General features: G+C 47.6%; 1 long non-coding RNA gene across 1 annotated transcript in view; it reads right to left on the bottom strand.

Annotated features, from left to right (window-relative positions):
- LOC115650549 overlaps nucleotides 1–13,972 on the bottom strand; it is a 78,526-nt gene that overhangs the window by 8,884 nt on the left and 55,670 nt on the right. The window lies entirely within an intron of this gene.

Here is a 13,972-nt window from a genome sequence, read left to right as displayed (position 1 = left end):
TGTCTATATTAAAAGAAAATACTGTGGGATCAATTCTGTACTACCAGGTACAGGGTTGTATTTGAGGGCAGAATTTTGTCCTGTTGTCCTTATTCTGATCTCACTTGTGCCTTTTACACCTTCGTAACTGACTTCAGTGGAGTTATTCTGATTGATACCAGTGTGCGAGGGAGCCGAATCAAGTCTCCTATATGCACAAGGGAGCTGTGTTATGGCTGTTGTGGGAACTACAGGTCCAACCACTCCTCATTTCCACTAAGGCCACATCTCTGCTTTGGCAATGTAAAGGATGGGGCTTTAAAATGGGCATGAATGTTACCTCCCCTTTGTACTACCAGAGCAGTGTAGAATGACCTTTTTATAAATAAGAATTAGTCCTTGATTTTTCCTTTTGAAAGATCAGCTTTAATGTTGTGTAAGGTTTTTATTGTCTCTATATGATGTATCTATTTTTATACCTTTCCTTTCCTGTTTGGTTAAGTCACTATTTTAAAATCTGTTTGACTAAATGCGAGCTAAGATTTTACAGATGACCATGGGTTTTTGTAACAGTGTCATCATTGGGTTTTTTGCACATAATTATAGCCTTCCTATTCATGTTTTATTTTTGTATCAATTTAAAAAAAATAAAGAATTCATTACACTCTCATTCTGTTTGCAAGTGCAAAATACTTTGGAGACCAGCTTCTAGAGTATGGCTAAGCCGCACAGAGCACAAGTTAGGGGGCTTAGGTAGAGTGTGTGGAAAGGACTCCTTTGATTTTGCTGCTTCTATGTGCAGGCCAGTTCACCTGTACACTGGGAGAGCATCCTGAGGTCTGCTTTAATTTACGCCAGGCTGCGGTGACTGCAGGGGGCTGAAAATGCAGCCAGGGACTGGTGTTGCCTGATAGTGGCGCAGCCACACACCCTTTCCCCTGCTCTGACGGCAGCAGGGGGACAGTGATGTAAGAGCCCACGTGGCAGCACTGTGCCACCAAAGGATCAATCTTAAAGTAGGGAAATCATCCATGAGCTAGTTAACATCTGCTTCAGAGCCAGATTATACCTACAATGTAACTAACATCAAAATCTGCATTTCTCCAGGCAAATCTCCTGGGGATGAAATCTTGGCCCCGTTAAAGCCAATGGCAAAATTTCCCATTGATTTCAGTAGAGTCAGGATTTCACCCCAAAGTCAATGCGAGAACTGTGGAAGTGCATCCTAAGAGGCAGCCAGGGCCGGTGCAACCATTTAGGCGAACTAGGTGGTTGCCTAGGGCGCCAAGATTTGAGGGTGCCAAAAAGCGGCGCCCCCCCCCCAAAATTTTAATGGTTGCAGCCACTGCTGCTGGAGAGGTAGTCTGAGCTGCCCGCAGCAGCAGCTGCCTGCCGCCAGCAGCCCAGTGCACCCCCCCCCGGGGTCAGCGCACCGCCGCGGCAGCCCAGGGCGCCCCCCCGGGTCAGGGCGCCACTGTGGCAGCCTGGCAGCCCAGGGCGCCCCCGGGGTCAGGGCGCCACCGCGGCAGCCCGGCAGCCCAGGGCGCCCCTGGGCTCAGCGCGCCGCTGGGGCAGCCCGGGGGGCCCCTGAGGTCAGGGAGCTGCCACGGCAGCCCGGCAGCCCACGGCACCCCCCGGGTCAGGGAGCCGCCGCAGCAGCCCGGCAGCCCAGGGCGCCCCCGGGGTCAGGGCGCCGCCGCGGCAGCCCAGCAGCCCAGGGTGCCCCGGGGTTCAGCGCGCCGCCGCAGCAACCCAGAGGTTCGGGCTGACGGCGGCTGCGCTGACCCAGGGGAATCCCTGAGCTGCAGGCAGAGGCTCAGAATCCCTCTCCCTCTGCAGTTTTTCTCATTGCCGGCGGGGGCACCGGCGGCTGGGCAGAGCTGCGCAGCTCTGCTTAGGGCACGTGGCAGGGGCCCTGTGACAGCGGCACAACACCAGGGCTTCGCTTCTGAAGAAAAGCGGCGGCTGCCCCCTGGCTCAGCCTCCACATCAGCCCCAGTGAGGGGCACGGAGAAGAAAAGAGTCTCAGCAGTGGTCTGGTGGAGCGGAGGAAGAAAGAGGACCCCAACGCTGATGCATTGGGCAAGGTAAGCAAGTGCCTCCCCACAGGTCGGCCTCAGGTGCCTGTGCTCCTGCCCCCTTGGTCCTTGGCTGGTCCCTGCTCCTGCTCCCCTTGTGCCTGGACGGCTGGAGAGAACAGCAGCCTGCAGAGCTGAGCTGCCCCAGTGCCCTCAGGCACCCCCCTGACCCCATCCCCCCCACAGCCCTGACCCCCAGCTCCGAGCCTAGTCCTTCTGAGCTGGAAACCCCCTCGACCTCATCCCTCCACAGCCCTTACCCCCAGCTCCGAGCCCAGTCCCTCTGAGCTGGAAACCCCCTTGACCCCATCCCCCCCACATCCCTGACCCCCAGCTCCGAGCCCAGCCCCTCTGAGCTGGAAACCCCCTCGACCCCATCCCCCCCACAGCCCTGACCCCCAGCTCCGAGCCCAGTCCCTCTGAGCTGGAACCCCCCTGACCCCATCCCCCCAACAGCCCTGACCCCCAGCTCTGAGCCCAGCCCCTCTGAGCTGGACACTCCCCTGACCCTATCTCCCCATATCCCTGAGCCCAGCCCCTGTGAGCTGGGCACCCCTGAACCCAGAGCCCAGCTCCCCACCCAGCCGTGGGCAACAACAGCACCACCCCCAGACAACGACGGCCCATTGGTACCAACTATCACAATCACCCAGCAACTGCCCATTATGTAATTGCAAATGTATACAGACTATTACAGCTTTTAATATTTTTAAATAATGTATTTAGTTTATTTTCAAATTATTACAAATTAATTTTTGAATGTATTTCACTAGTTATTTTTTACATTTCCTAATACATGTTACTATAGTATTGCAAATGTTTTATGGAAGGGGCCCCGATTTTGCTTTGCCCAAGGCCCCCTGAGTCCTCTGGGCGGCCCTGTCTGAGTTTTAAGCCCTGCTGCTGTGTTTTGCCTGCAACAGGCAGGCCTAAGCCTGTGAGTGACCTCCATAGCAGCTGCCTGAAGAAGTGCTTGGGGGAATCATGCAGAAGGAGCATGATATTTGTTTGAGTTCTCTCCTCATGGAGGCTGTGCTCCACTTGGTGCAGGACAGCAGTCTCAGCAGGACTCTAGGCCCAGCACCTTGCCTCAGTTTGTAGATTTGTAGTGCACCCATCACCGGGCTCAGTCTGGCACCGCTACCCCTCACCAGTGCCCAAGAAGCAGTCAAAAAAGTTGGATGGACTGGTTAGGTTAGTTGTCATGCTGTTGCTTGGCCAGTGTAGAGACCACTGAATGCATAGTATTCCTCTATGATGTTCTGTCCTGAGCAAAATTGGCATGTTATGAGGTAGTGCCTGTGAGGGACAGGCGTCTGTTTCTGTATCCAGCCATCATGTCTTAGGTCTTCTTAGGGGGGAGCTTTTCCATCCTGCTTTCATTGGTGACATCTGTGATGCTCTGGTAGACAGCTATGAAGACAATACTCTGACAGGATCATCTGGCAATACATCACGAGTTGATGAAAAGGCTCTTACAAAAGCCATTTCTAGTTTCAAGTTTCTTGTTTCTCTTGTTTTGTGGTATGACATTGTTTGAGATCAACATAACTAGCAAACAACTTCAGGCAAAAGAATTTGATATATGAGATGCCATTAATCAACTTGGAGAAACCAAGAAGTTTCTTGTGGGCCGCAGAAGTGATGCAGCCTTTGAGAAAACATTGGTAGATGCAGGTGAACTTGCGGAGGAGTTGGATGTACCGGCACTTTTTGAACCAGATCCAATCCGTATTAGAAAGAAAAGGAAGCAGTTCACATATGAAGCAGATGACGAACCTATTTATGATCCGAAAGAAAAATTCAAAGTGAACTTTTACTTTGCAGTCATTGACACAGCAATACATTCGGTTGAAGAAAGATTCACATTGATGCAGCAAATTAGTTCAGTATTTGGCTTCATATTTGATGTTTACAGTACAGTTTGCAAAATAAAACACCAAAGCAAATTATGGAACATTGCTTGAATCTGGAGAAAACTTTGCAACATGGTGAATACAAAGATATTGATGCCTTTGACTTGTGCAGTGAATTGCAAGCTATTGCAAGACGAGTCCAAAGGAGTTCATCACTGCAAGATGTATTGAACTTCATATGGGAAAATAAGCTGACAGATAGTGTCCCTAACACAGTTATTGCTCTTCGCATCCTCTCGACTCCCAGTTTCTGTGGCCAGTGGTGAGCGAAGCTTCTTGAAGCTCAAGTTGATAAAAACATATATGCGAACATCAATGTTGCAACAAAGACTTGTTGGGCTATCTACCTTGTCAATAGAACATGACATTGCTCACAGCATTGACTTGGAGGAACTTGTTTCTAAATTTGCCAAACTTAAAGCGCGGAAACATAAATTCTAAATTATAACATGTTACTCTGTGACCGTGTATTGTGTATAATGTATGCGATTTGGGGGGGGTGGGGGACGCAAGATGGAAGTTTCGCCTAGGGCGCAAAATATCCTTGCACCAGCCCTGGAGGCAGCAGATAAACTGAGTGACTGAATGCTTTCATGCTTAATCTGCATAAGTCAAATGGCAATCCTTTTGTTCTTCTCCATTTGCCTGGCATAATGGAATCTGTCCTGTCATACACTTTCTATTAATAAAGTAAAATGCACAACCTATAACACTGCTGCACCCACCCTACGCATGATGAAAGCATACCATGCATATTTATACCTTGTTTTATTGTATGTGCGTAAATAAATGCATGTTCATTTCCTGGTATTTACTTATGCCCATCTCAGGCAAAGGTAGAAATATAGGGGCACTTAACAGAATCCAAAGGAAAAACGATGTAAACAAAAGCACAGTTACTTGATTGTCTCTATTAGAGCAGACAGCGATAGCACACCTTATAGTTAACTCTGAGTTCCTGGATTAGCTTCCCTCTTTTACTTGCCTCTGGTGGTCTGAAAGGGTGGCTGCAAACAGAGCACATTAGACTAGTCCAGCTAGAGGTAACAAATGTCTAACTTCATTAATGATTTAAATACACTTGTTCTCTTGTTTCCAAGTGTTGTCTTGAGTCCCACAATTAATGCCTAAAGTCATGTGCCCTCTGGTACAGATAAAGTACCCATCCAATGTCTCCTGGTGTTCTATGCTCTTTGTAACCTTTTTCGCCATAGATGTAGAGCCCCTACATAGATGTGATACGCTGTCACCTGTATGCATTATTCTCTGTACAGACTGTCAGTCGTTTCGAAATTCTCTCTGAAAGAAACTCGTGGAACACTTAAGAAAACGAATAACCCGAGAAGTCAACTAAGGCCTGGTCGACCCGCCCTCACATGGGTGTAGTTAAACTAGGGCAATCCTCTGTGTCACCACTCGTATTTTGGTTAGAGTGGGTATATTTTTGGCTTAGCTTCAACTTGTTCCCAATGTACTTAAGGTGAATTGAAGCCATTCTTAAATCAAAATAAGTGACCACATGGGAGTTTAACTAAACTGATTTAAATTCACACCTTTAGTTAAGCCAGTGTGATTATCCTTGTAGATAAACCCTAAACTCTCAAGCAGCACCAAATACTCAGAGCAGGGTCTAATGTTCCAGAAAGGGATTCTGAGCCCTACTGCACTATTAATAATATTAGCTTGGCACACCCAGCTCTCTGGGTCAAAGGCTGAGCTCACTGATTATATTGGCTATGGGTGGAGAGAGAAGGAACAAGATTGTAGAAGTGGGAGGCTAGTGATGATGGAGTTAAAAGTCCTACTACCTCTTTTCTCCTGTCTTGCTAGTGCAGCCTCAATCCACTGCCCATGTTCGTGATTCGGCTGTTGTCACATCTCATCTTTTACCTGATCTCATTCACTCATTTTTACCCTGAAATTGTGGATGCCTACAGCAAGGGCGGGGGGGGGGCATTCTCTCCGTAAGTTGTGTGTTATTGCTTGAGCATGTTTAAACAGAAGTGCTGGAGTCGTGAGAGCCAGGCTTCTCCTCAATTGCACACGGCTAGGGCAAAGTTTTGGTACGAGGGGACTGTGAAATTACCAGGGTTTCTGGATGACAATATGAACTAGAGGATTTATACCATCCATGGAATGTTAAGTAGTTATGCTTTTATGCCCTCTTGTATGTCACCTTCATGCACTGAACAATCTCCTGGATAGCATGTGCCAAGCACTCTCCCTCTCACACTTCAAAACATCCATGGGTTCCATGAAGCCAGCCAAGCCGTAATGCTCACACTCATCTCTCTGGTTGCTATTGCTACTGTGCCCGTTCCTATATTTAATCTCAGTCTTACAATGAGCTCTGTCCAAGCAGATCATTGCCTGTGTGTGGAGCTCCTTTCAGGATCAGGGCCATAGCCTTAACTCTTTGGGACAGAAATTTGTTATCTTTATTTGGTACATTGTACCTGCTGTACAGCATGATGTACAGTTATATTGCGAGAGAGAATATTTTGGATTTCCTCTAGTATCCCAGCAACAGCAAAACAGGAATATCCTGTTAAACAGAAAGGGTGGTGGACAAGTCAATACTGTCTTTCACTAGAGGGAGCCAAGTTTTGATTAATATATTTTATTTGCAGTTAAAAATAATACTGACAGACAAGCTCTCAGGCTCTGCAAGTCCTTCCTCTGAGTCAGTGGAGAAAAACATAGGAAAAAGGCTGGCGAGGTTCCTATATTTGACTTTATTTCTGCTGATTTAAAGGTGCCCTCTAATGGATGAAATGGCACTTGTGCTATTTTCATATTCTTTATGGAGCTGAAAGGTTTTTTGTTTTGTTTTGTTTTTTTTAAAAAGCTTCTACTTGATAGAAAGGAGTGTAAAAGGCCAACTGTTTTCCCCTTTGCAGGGCACCTTTAAAAGGGACTGATCTTAGAGGCTGGGAGACAAATTGTTTAATTCACTAGCCTTCAGTGTTGGAGTTCAAAGTTCATATCTTCTTATTTAGGTCAACATTTCAAATGCGGCTGGTGGTTTCAAACTAGGGCCTGATCCAAAGCCCCCTCGAAGTCAATGGAGGTCTTCCCATTGGCACCATGGGGTTTGGATCAGGCCCCTAATCCCTAGTGGAGCTCTCTTCATGTCACAAAATCACCACACAATTGTCTGCTCAGAAGTCTAGGAACCGACTGGCATGGGTTATATAGTAAGTGCACGAGCAGAGCTGGGTGGGAAAGCTTACTCTGTACTTGCATTGTGCCTGGCATTAGTCAGAGCTGTTAGTCTCTTGAGGTCACCTGTTAGCTTGTTTCTCTCTGATGTTGCAATGCCAGTGAGGAGGAGGAGGATGCAGCAATGACCAAGGGCAGTGTTAAGGACAGGAGGAAAAGATCCAAAGGTTATATAATCCCCATTCAGATGTTGGCAGGGAGGGATTAGCCCTCCCCACTTAGAGCAAGGGTGGGCAAACTTTTTGGCCTGAGGGCCACATTGGGGTTGCAAAACAGTTTGGAGGGCTGGGTAGGGAAGGCTGTGCCTCCCCAAACAGCCTGGCCCCCACCCCCATCCAACCCCTCCCACTTCCCACCTCCTGACTGCTCCCCTCAGAAGTCCCAGCCCATCCAACCCCCTGCTCCTTGTCCCCTAACCACCACCTCCCAGGACCCAACCACCTATCCAACCCTCCCTGTCCCCTGACTGCCCTGATTCCTATTCACACCCCTGCCCCCTGACAGGCCCCCCGGGACTCCCACACTTATCCAACTCCCCGTTCCCCATCCCCTGACACCCCTACCAGAACCTCTGCCCCTACTCCCTGTGCCCCAGGACACCCTACTCCTTACCCAGTCCCCCCGGGCCCGGCCCCCTTACCATGACACTCAGAGCAGCATGTCTGGCGGCTGCCCGGCCAGAGCCAGACACGCTGCTGCTCTGCCCTGCAGGAGCACTCAGGCCCGCCATCCAGAGCGCTGCCCACGTGGCGGCGTAGCAGCGGGGGAGGGACGGAGGCTAACCTCCCCGGCCGGGAGCTCAAAGGCCAGGCAGAATGGTCCCGCGGGCGATAAATTGCCCACCTCTGACTTAGAGGAAGTACAGTTGCCTTCCCTGAGTGCAGGGATTTACAAATAGCTGGGCTGGTCCAGCTGAGGGAATTCATTTTATATCCCCCAATGTTGCTTCTCGGGACACCCAGGGCTGTGTTACCTTTTTACCACCTGCCTCAAGCATGATGGAGCCTGACCTGTACTAGCTGGGTATTAGCTCCCTTACACAACCAGCCTGTCAACCACTCAGGCACTCTCCTTTGGGCTACACCAACCCTATCTTCACTTTTGCAGGTTGACAAGAGATGCACTTCAGCCCCCAGGTCCCTTTGAAGTGTCCCTGTGTGGTCTCTAGCCCCTGATCACTGAGTACCCACAGAAATCTCACATCCTCTGTTCCCAAAGAACAGCGTACCACAGTTCACTGCTTTACCTTATACCATTATGCACAGCACTTGTGTTCAATTATAAAACAAAAGGAAGTTTGTTGAAGAACAAATAAAGATTCAAATAAAAACCAAAGTGAGAGATAGGGACAAATGGTTACATATAAAACAAAATCATACCATGCATTCTAGAGACTAAACCTAACCAAGCTAACCTATCTAAAGCAGATTCTCTCTCCCAAACTTCTTTCCAGTGTTTTCAGCCAAGCCTGGCTGAGATCTCTTTTTCATCTTGCAAACCCACTGCCAGGTTATTTCCTAGCTAAAGGGTGCCAGAGTGTCCCTCTGCACTGCCAAATATACCAGAACAGACCTTTGATGTTCACCTTCAACTAGGGTCTTTCACCTGCTGTTTACCTCTTCCTGTTAGTTTCCTTCTGAAGTCTCCACCAGCTCTTCATTAGCATTTTTAGTATGCCAGTAGACTCCTACTGTATGACATAAAATACACAGTGGTCCATCATGGAGATAAGTGCCCATTCCCTACTGAGAAAAGTTTGTCTCAAGACAAACTACATTTGAGTAACCTGCTTTTAACTACAGACCTAGAGAACTTAGAATCATAGATTAGATTAGAATCATAGATTATTATTAGGTTTGGAAGGGACCTCAGAAGATCATCTAGTTCAACCCCCTGCTCTAAGCAGGACCAATCCCCAACTAAATCCCCAAATGGCCCCCTCAAGGACTAAACTCACAACTCTGGGTTTAGCAGGCCAATGCTCAAACCACTGAGCTATCCCTCCCCCCATAAGTGGTAGTATATACCCATATAACTCCTCACACATTTTCTGTACATATACGATGATGATGATCAGTGTAACACAGGCTTTCAGCGGAGACCTTACATGACCCCTTTTGATGAACCCCTGGGATCCCTGTGCCCCTTGTATCCCTGTGCCCTCTGCCAGTTGGCATGGAGTCCTTGGGTTACACCCCCTCTAGCACAATACATGGCGGACATGCTGTAAGGAGTTGAGACCAGAGTCTAACTGAGATTTAGGGAGGAATGAACTCTAAGGAAAAGGCTAGAGATGAGTGGAGAACCAGGAGAGCATAGATGGGTGTGTCTGATTCTCTGGCCCCTGGCTGCAGGGAGCTATACTTTAGATCTCTTCTCTGAACTGAGCTCACAAGCTTTGCTTTATACCTTTACTTTGGTTGCAGAAAGCCCAGTAACAGGCCTGATCTACACTTAAAAGCTAGGTAGACATAGCTATGGTTCTTCGGTGTGAAAAATTCACACCCCTGAGTGCTGTAGCTAAGCCAAGCTAACCCCCAGTGTAGACGTGGGTAGGTCGATGGGAGAATTCATCTGCCAGCATAATTACAGCCACTCAGGGAGGTGGATTACTGTCCTGCAGTGATGGAAAACCACCTTCTTTCAGCATAGGAGGCATCTACACTACAGGAGCAACGATGACATAACTACAGCACTGCAGCTGTGTCACTGTAACACTCATAGATCCAGCTATGCTTCTGCTTAGCCCTTGAAGAGTCAGAACGTTCCCATTTACTTTGCTATTTTACAACAAAGCAGATCACAGTGATAGTTAAACTCCTTTCCTGATTCAGCGGGCCTGTCACATGCCACAATTCTGCCTCATCAAGGAAATCAGCATAAGGAAGAACACTGTAACCTACAGTGTAGGCCACTGTAGTCACTGCCTTCCTGCATACTCCTGGGGCTTGATTCTCCACGGCCCTTGCGCTGTCTCATTTATATCAATGCAAACTGGGTGTAAAACGCTACCATTCTGACATGCTGGCATTTCATACCCTCTTTGCACTCATATAAATTACTGTTGAGGACCAAGCCCCGCACCTCAGAACATCTTTCTAAGCAGTAACACACTTTTTGATCTGTTCTTGCTATCTGGAGCATGGGCATGGCATAATCAAGCCACTGATAATATTTGCAAATGTACAAGCCTGCCGGAGTGTATAATTATATGGGCCAGCCCTTTTGAAACAGGCCAAGCAAGTGTGGTGAAAACTGCCTTAAAAATGAAGAGGAACGCATATTTTAAGACGCTTAGATCAAGTGTTGGGTGTTGTTTATGCTGCAGGGAAAAGGCCTTTGTTCTCAGCCATCCTGGGGTGTTTGCTGCCAGCATGAAACGACCAATACCTAGAAGCAAGTTAGTCTCCAGGGGTTTAGCACTGAGAGATATTTTTGAGAGATATTCCAGGCCTTGTTGTTTCATGGGCTGCCTTCGTTTGCAAGCAACAATAAAACTGAAAAATGAAATACAAACAAAGCTCTGCATTCCTCAAGAACTCATAAGCTGCTTTATCGACAACAAAGCAAGATTTGTGTTTATCTGCCTGTGGGAATTTAGTATCGGGGAGCCGTGTTAGTCTGGATCTGTAAAAAGCGACAGAGTCCTGTGGCATCTTATAGACTAACAGACGTATTGGAGCATGAGCTTTTGTGGGTGAATACCCACTTCATCAGATGCATGACGAAGTGGGTATTCACCCACGAAAACTTATGCTCCAGTATGTCTGTTAGTCTATAAGGTGCCATAGGACTTTTTGTGGGAATTTAGTACACTTTATTTGTAGGAACATAGGAGTTGCCATACCAGATCAGACCAGGGCCAACCTAGTCAAGAACCCCATTAAACTATCTAGCAGGGGTAACAATAGTAGCAAAAATGCAGCAGCTCAGGCTTCAGCATGGACTAGCAACCTGCGAAGCCTGCCAGGGCCCTAGTTGCTAGTCTATGCTAAAGCCCATGCTGCCATCAGGTAGCCAAGCTCAGTAGATGAAAGCCAGCATGGGTAAGCCTACCTACATTACAAACACACTTTTACTTTCCAGTGCAGACATGCTTTGACAAGGAGGCAGCACCAGTTGCTGAAGAGGAAGGTGCAGGAAACCCTGCACTCAGGAGCTATGGGATAACCTGCCCCAAGAGGGACTGTTCCCTCCTAAGCTCTAATAGTTTGAGGATGGCTCCTGCCATAGAGCAGGAGGGTTCTTATCCCTGCCCAAACTCTTGGTTTTTTTAAATATTTACTATTCTAGCTCAGGATGTTCTTATTAGCCATATAAGTCTCTAATCCCTTTTTGAGTCCCACCAAGAACTTGGCCTCAATGGTTTGTGGCGGTCAGTTCCACAGGTTATCTGTTGATTGTGTGGAAAAGCCTTTCTTTTTTTCAATTTAAATTTAGTGCCTTTCCTTTAATTGAATGTCCCCTTGTAATAAGAGAATGGCCACTGCAATTCGCCCTCTCTACCTTTTCTATACAATTGTCTGATACAAATTTACATTACCTTCTTCCTCCTTCATGCTTAACCGGAGTTCATTTCATTTCATGAAGGTGTGAACCGCCTGCCCCTGCAGCCCCAAACTCTCCTCAGTGCTTAGTGATCATTTTCTGGTTTATACCACCGGAGGTGGACAATCAAAGCTGTCACATTCTTGACTTTGCTGATACGCAACGTGCTGATTATTTCCAGCTCTGGCATTAGGGCACAATCCAAAGCCCACTGAAATCGTGAAAAGATTCCCACTGACTTCAACTGAGGTTGGATCAGGCCTTTAGACTACTTCCTAATCCTCTAAGTCACTCCTTGCCCTTCCAGTTTTCAATTCCTTTCCTTTTCCTTTAGGCTAAACACTCATTATTTACTAGGGTAGTGGCACTCCCAGGAGTCTATACAGATAGCCTAAAGCCATGTACCTTTTCCCATAGGGTAAGGGTTCTCAACCTTTTTCTTTCCAAGGCCTTTCCAACGTGCTATAAAAACTCCACAGCCCATTTTTGCCACAGCAACTGTTTTTCTGCATATAAAAGCCAGGACCAGCGTTAGGGGGTAGCCAGTGGGACAACTGCCCGGAGCCCCATGCCACAGGAGGCACCATAAAGCTAAGTTGCTCAGGCTTCAGCTTCAGCCCAAGGGTGGCAGGGCTTGGGGCCTCAGGTTTCGGCCTCATGAGGTGGGGCTTCAGCTCTCTGCTCTGAACCTTAGCAAGTCTAATGCCAACCCTGTTTGGCGGACCCCCTGAAGCCCACTCATGGCCCCCCAGAGGGCCCGAGACCCCTGGTTGAGAACCACTGTTATAGGATATAGCATTTCACAGTGACTCATGTGGCTATCTCCATAATTTATGTGTAGCATAGTGTGATGTTCCCCTGGTGTTACCCAGACCGGTGATCTGCTAGGTCACTCCAATCCTTGACTCTGGGCGCCAGCCTTACCCTGCTCTGCTGTGAGAACCCCCACTCCTGGGCAGTTCATGCACAGCCTCTGGCATGTAAGTTGCTCCATGGATTGTGCAACCGAATGACACTAGCCAATATCTCCGGTCCCGGACACAACCCTAGGAATCTCCATCTTGCAGTGTCCAGTTATGCCCGCTGGACACTGCACACTTATATAAAGTTTGTCAATTTAACAAAGAAATTGATATGCACCAGGCTTGTTATCCCAAGGAGAATCTCTGACATGCTTTAAACCAAACATACTGCTTCAGGTAGAATAAACAAACAAATCTATTAACTATAAAAAATAGATTTTGAGTGATTATACGTCAAAGCACAACATGTCGGATTTGGTCAAATGAAACAAAAGCAAAACGCATTCTAAGCTGATCTTCACACTTCCAGTGCCCTTACAAACTTCGATGCTTCTCACCGCAGGCTGGCTGGTTGCCCTTCAGCCAGGCTCTCCCCTTTGATCAGCACTTCAGTTGCTTGGTGGTGATGTCTGTAGATGGAGATGGAAGAGAGAGGAGGAGCATGGCAAACGTCTCTCCCTTTTATCATGTTCTTTCTTCCTTCTTGGCTTTGGCCTCCCCCCCACTTCAGTGTTACCTCATCACAGTCCCAAACTGACCAAAGGAAGTGGGGTGACTCACTCAAGAGTCCAACAGATCTTTTGTTGTTGCCTAGGCCAGTGTCCTTTGTTCCTGTGAGGCTGGGCTGGGTTTGTTCCATACATGCCCTGATGAGGTGTTAACTGCCTCTGTGCTCTGGACAGTTTTTGCATGGGCTTGCTTTAAGCCACGAGGACACATTTTCAGCCTCATAACTATATATATGAAATTACAACCTATAACATTACTGTAATAACAATTACTATAACATCACTTATCAGAGGGGTAGCCGTGTTAGTCTGGATCTGTAAAAGCAGCGAAGAATCCTGTGGCACCTTATAGACTAACAGACGTTTTGGAGCATGAGCTTTCGTGGGTGAATACCCACTTCCTCAGATGCATGTAGTGTAAATTTCCAGGGGCAGGTATATATATGCTAGCAAGCAAGCTAGAGATAACGAGGTCAGTTCAATCAGGGAGGATGAGGCCCTGTTCTAGCAGTTGAGATGTGAAAACCAAGAGAGGAGAAACTGGTTCTGTAGTTGGCAAGCCATTCACAGTCTTTGTTCAATCCTGGGCTGATGGTGTCAAATTTGCAGATGAACTGAAGCTCAGCAGTTTCTCTTTGAAGTCTGGTCCTGAAGTTTTTTTGCTGCAGGATGGCCACCTTAAGGTCTGCTATAGTGTG

This window comes from Gopherus evgoodei, chromosome 4, assembly GCF_007399415.2.
Source record: "Gopherus evgoodei ecotype Sinaloan lineage chromosome 4, rGopEvg1_v1.p, whole genome shotgun sequence".
Taxonomy (NCBI): Eukaryota; Metazoa; Chordata; order Testudines; family Testudinidae; genus Gopherus; species Gopherus evgoodei.
This window is presented reverse-complemented; position numbering and strand designations above follow the sequence as displayed.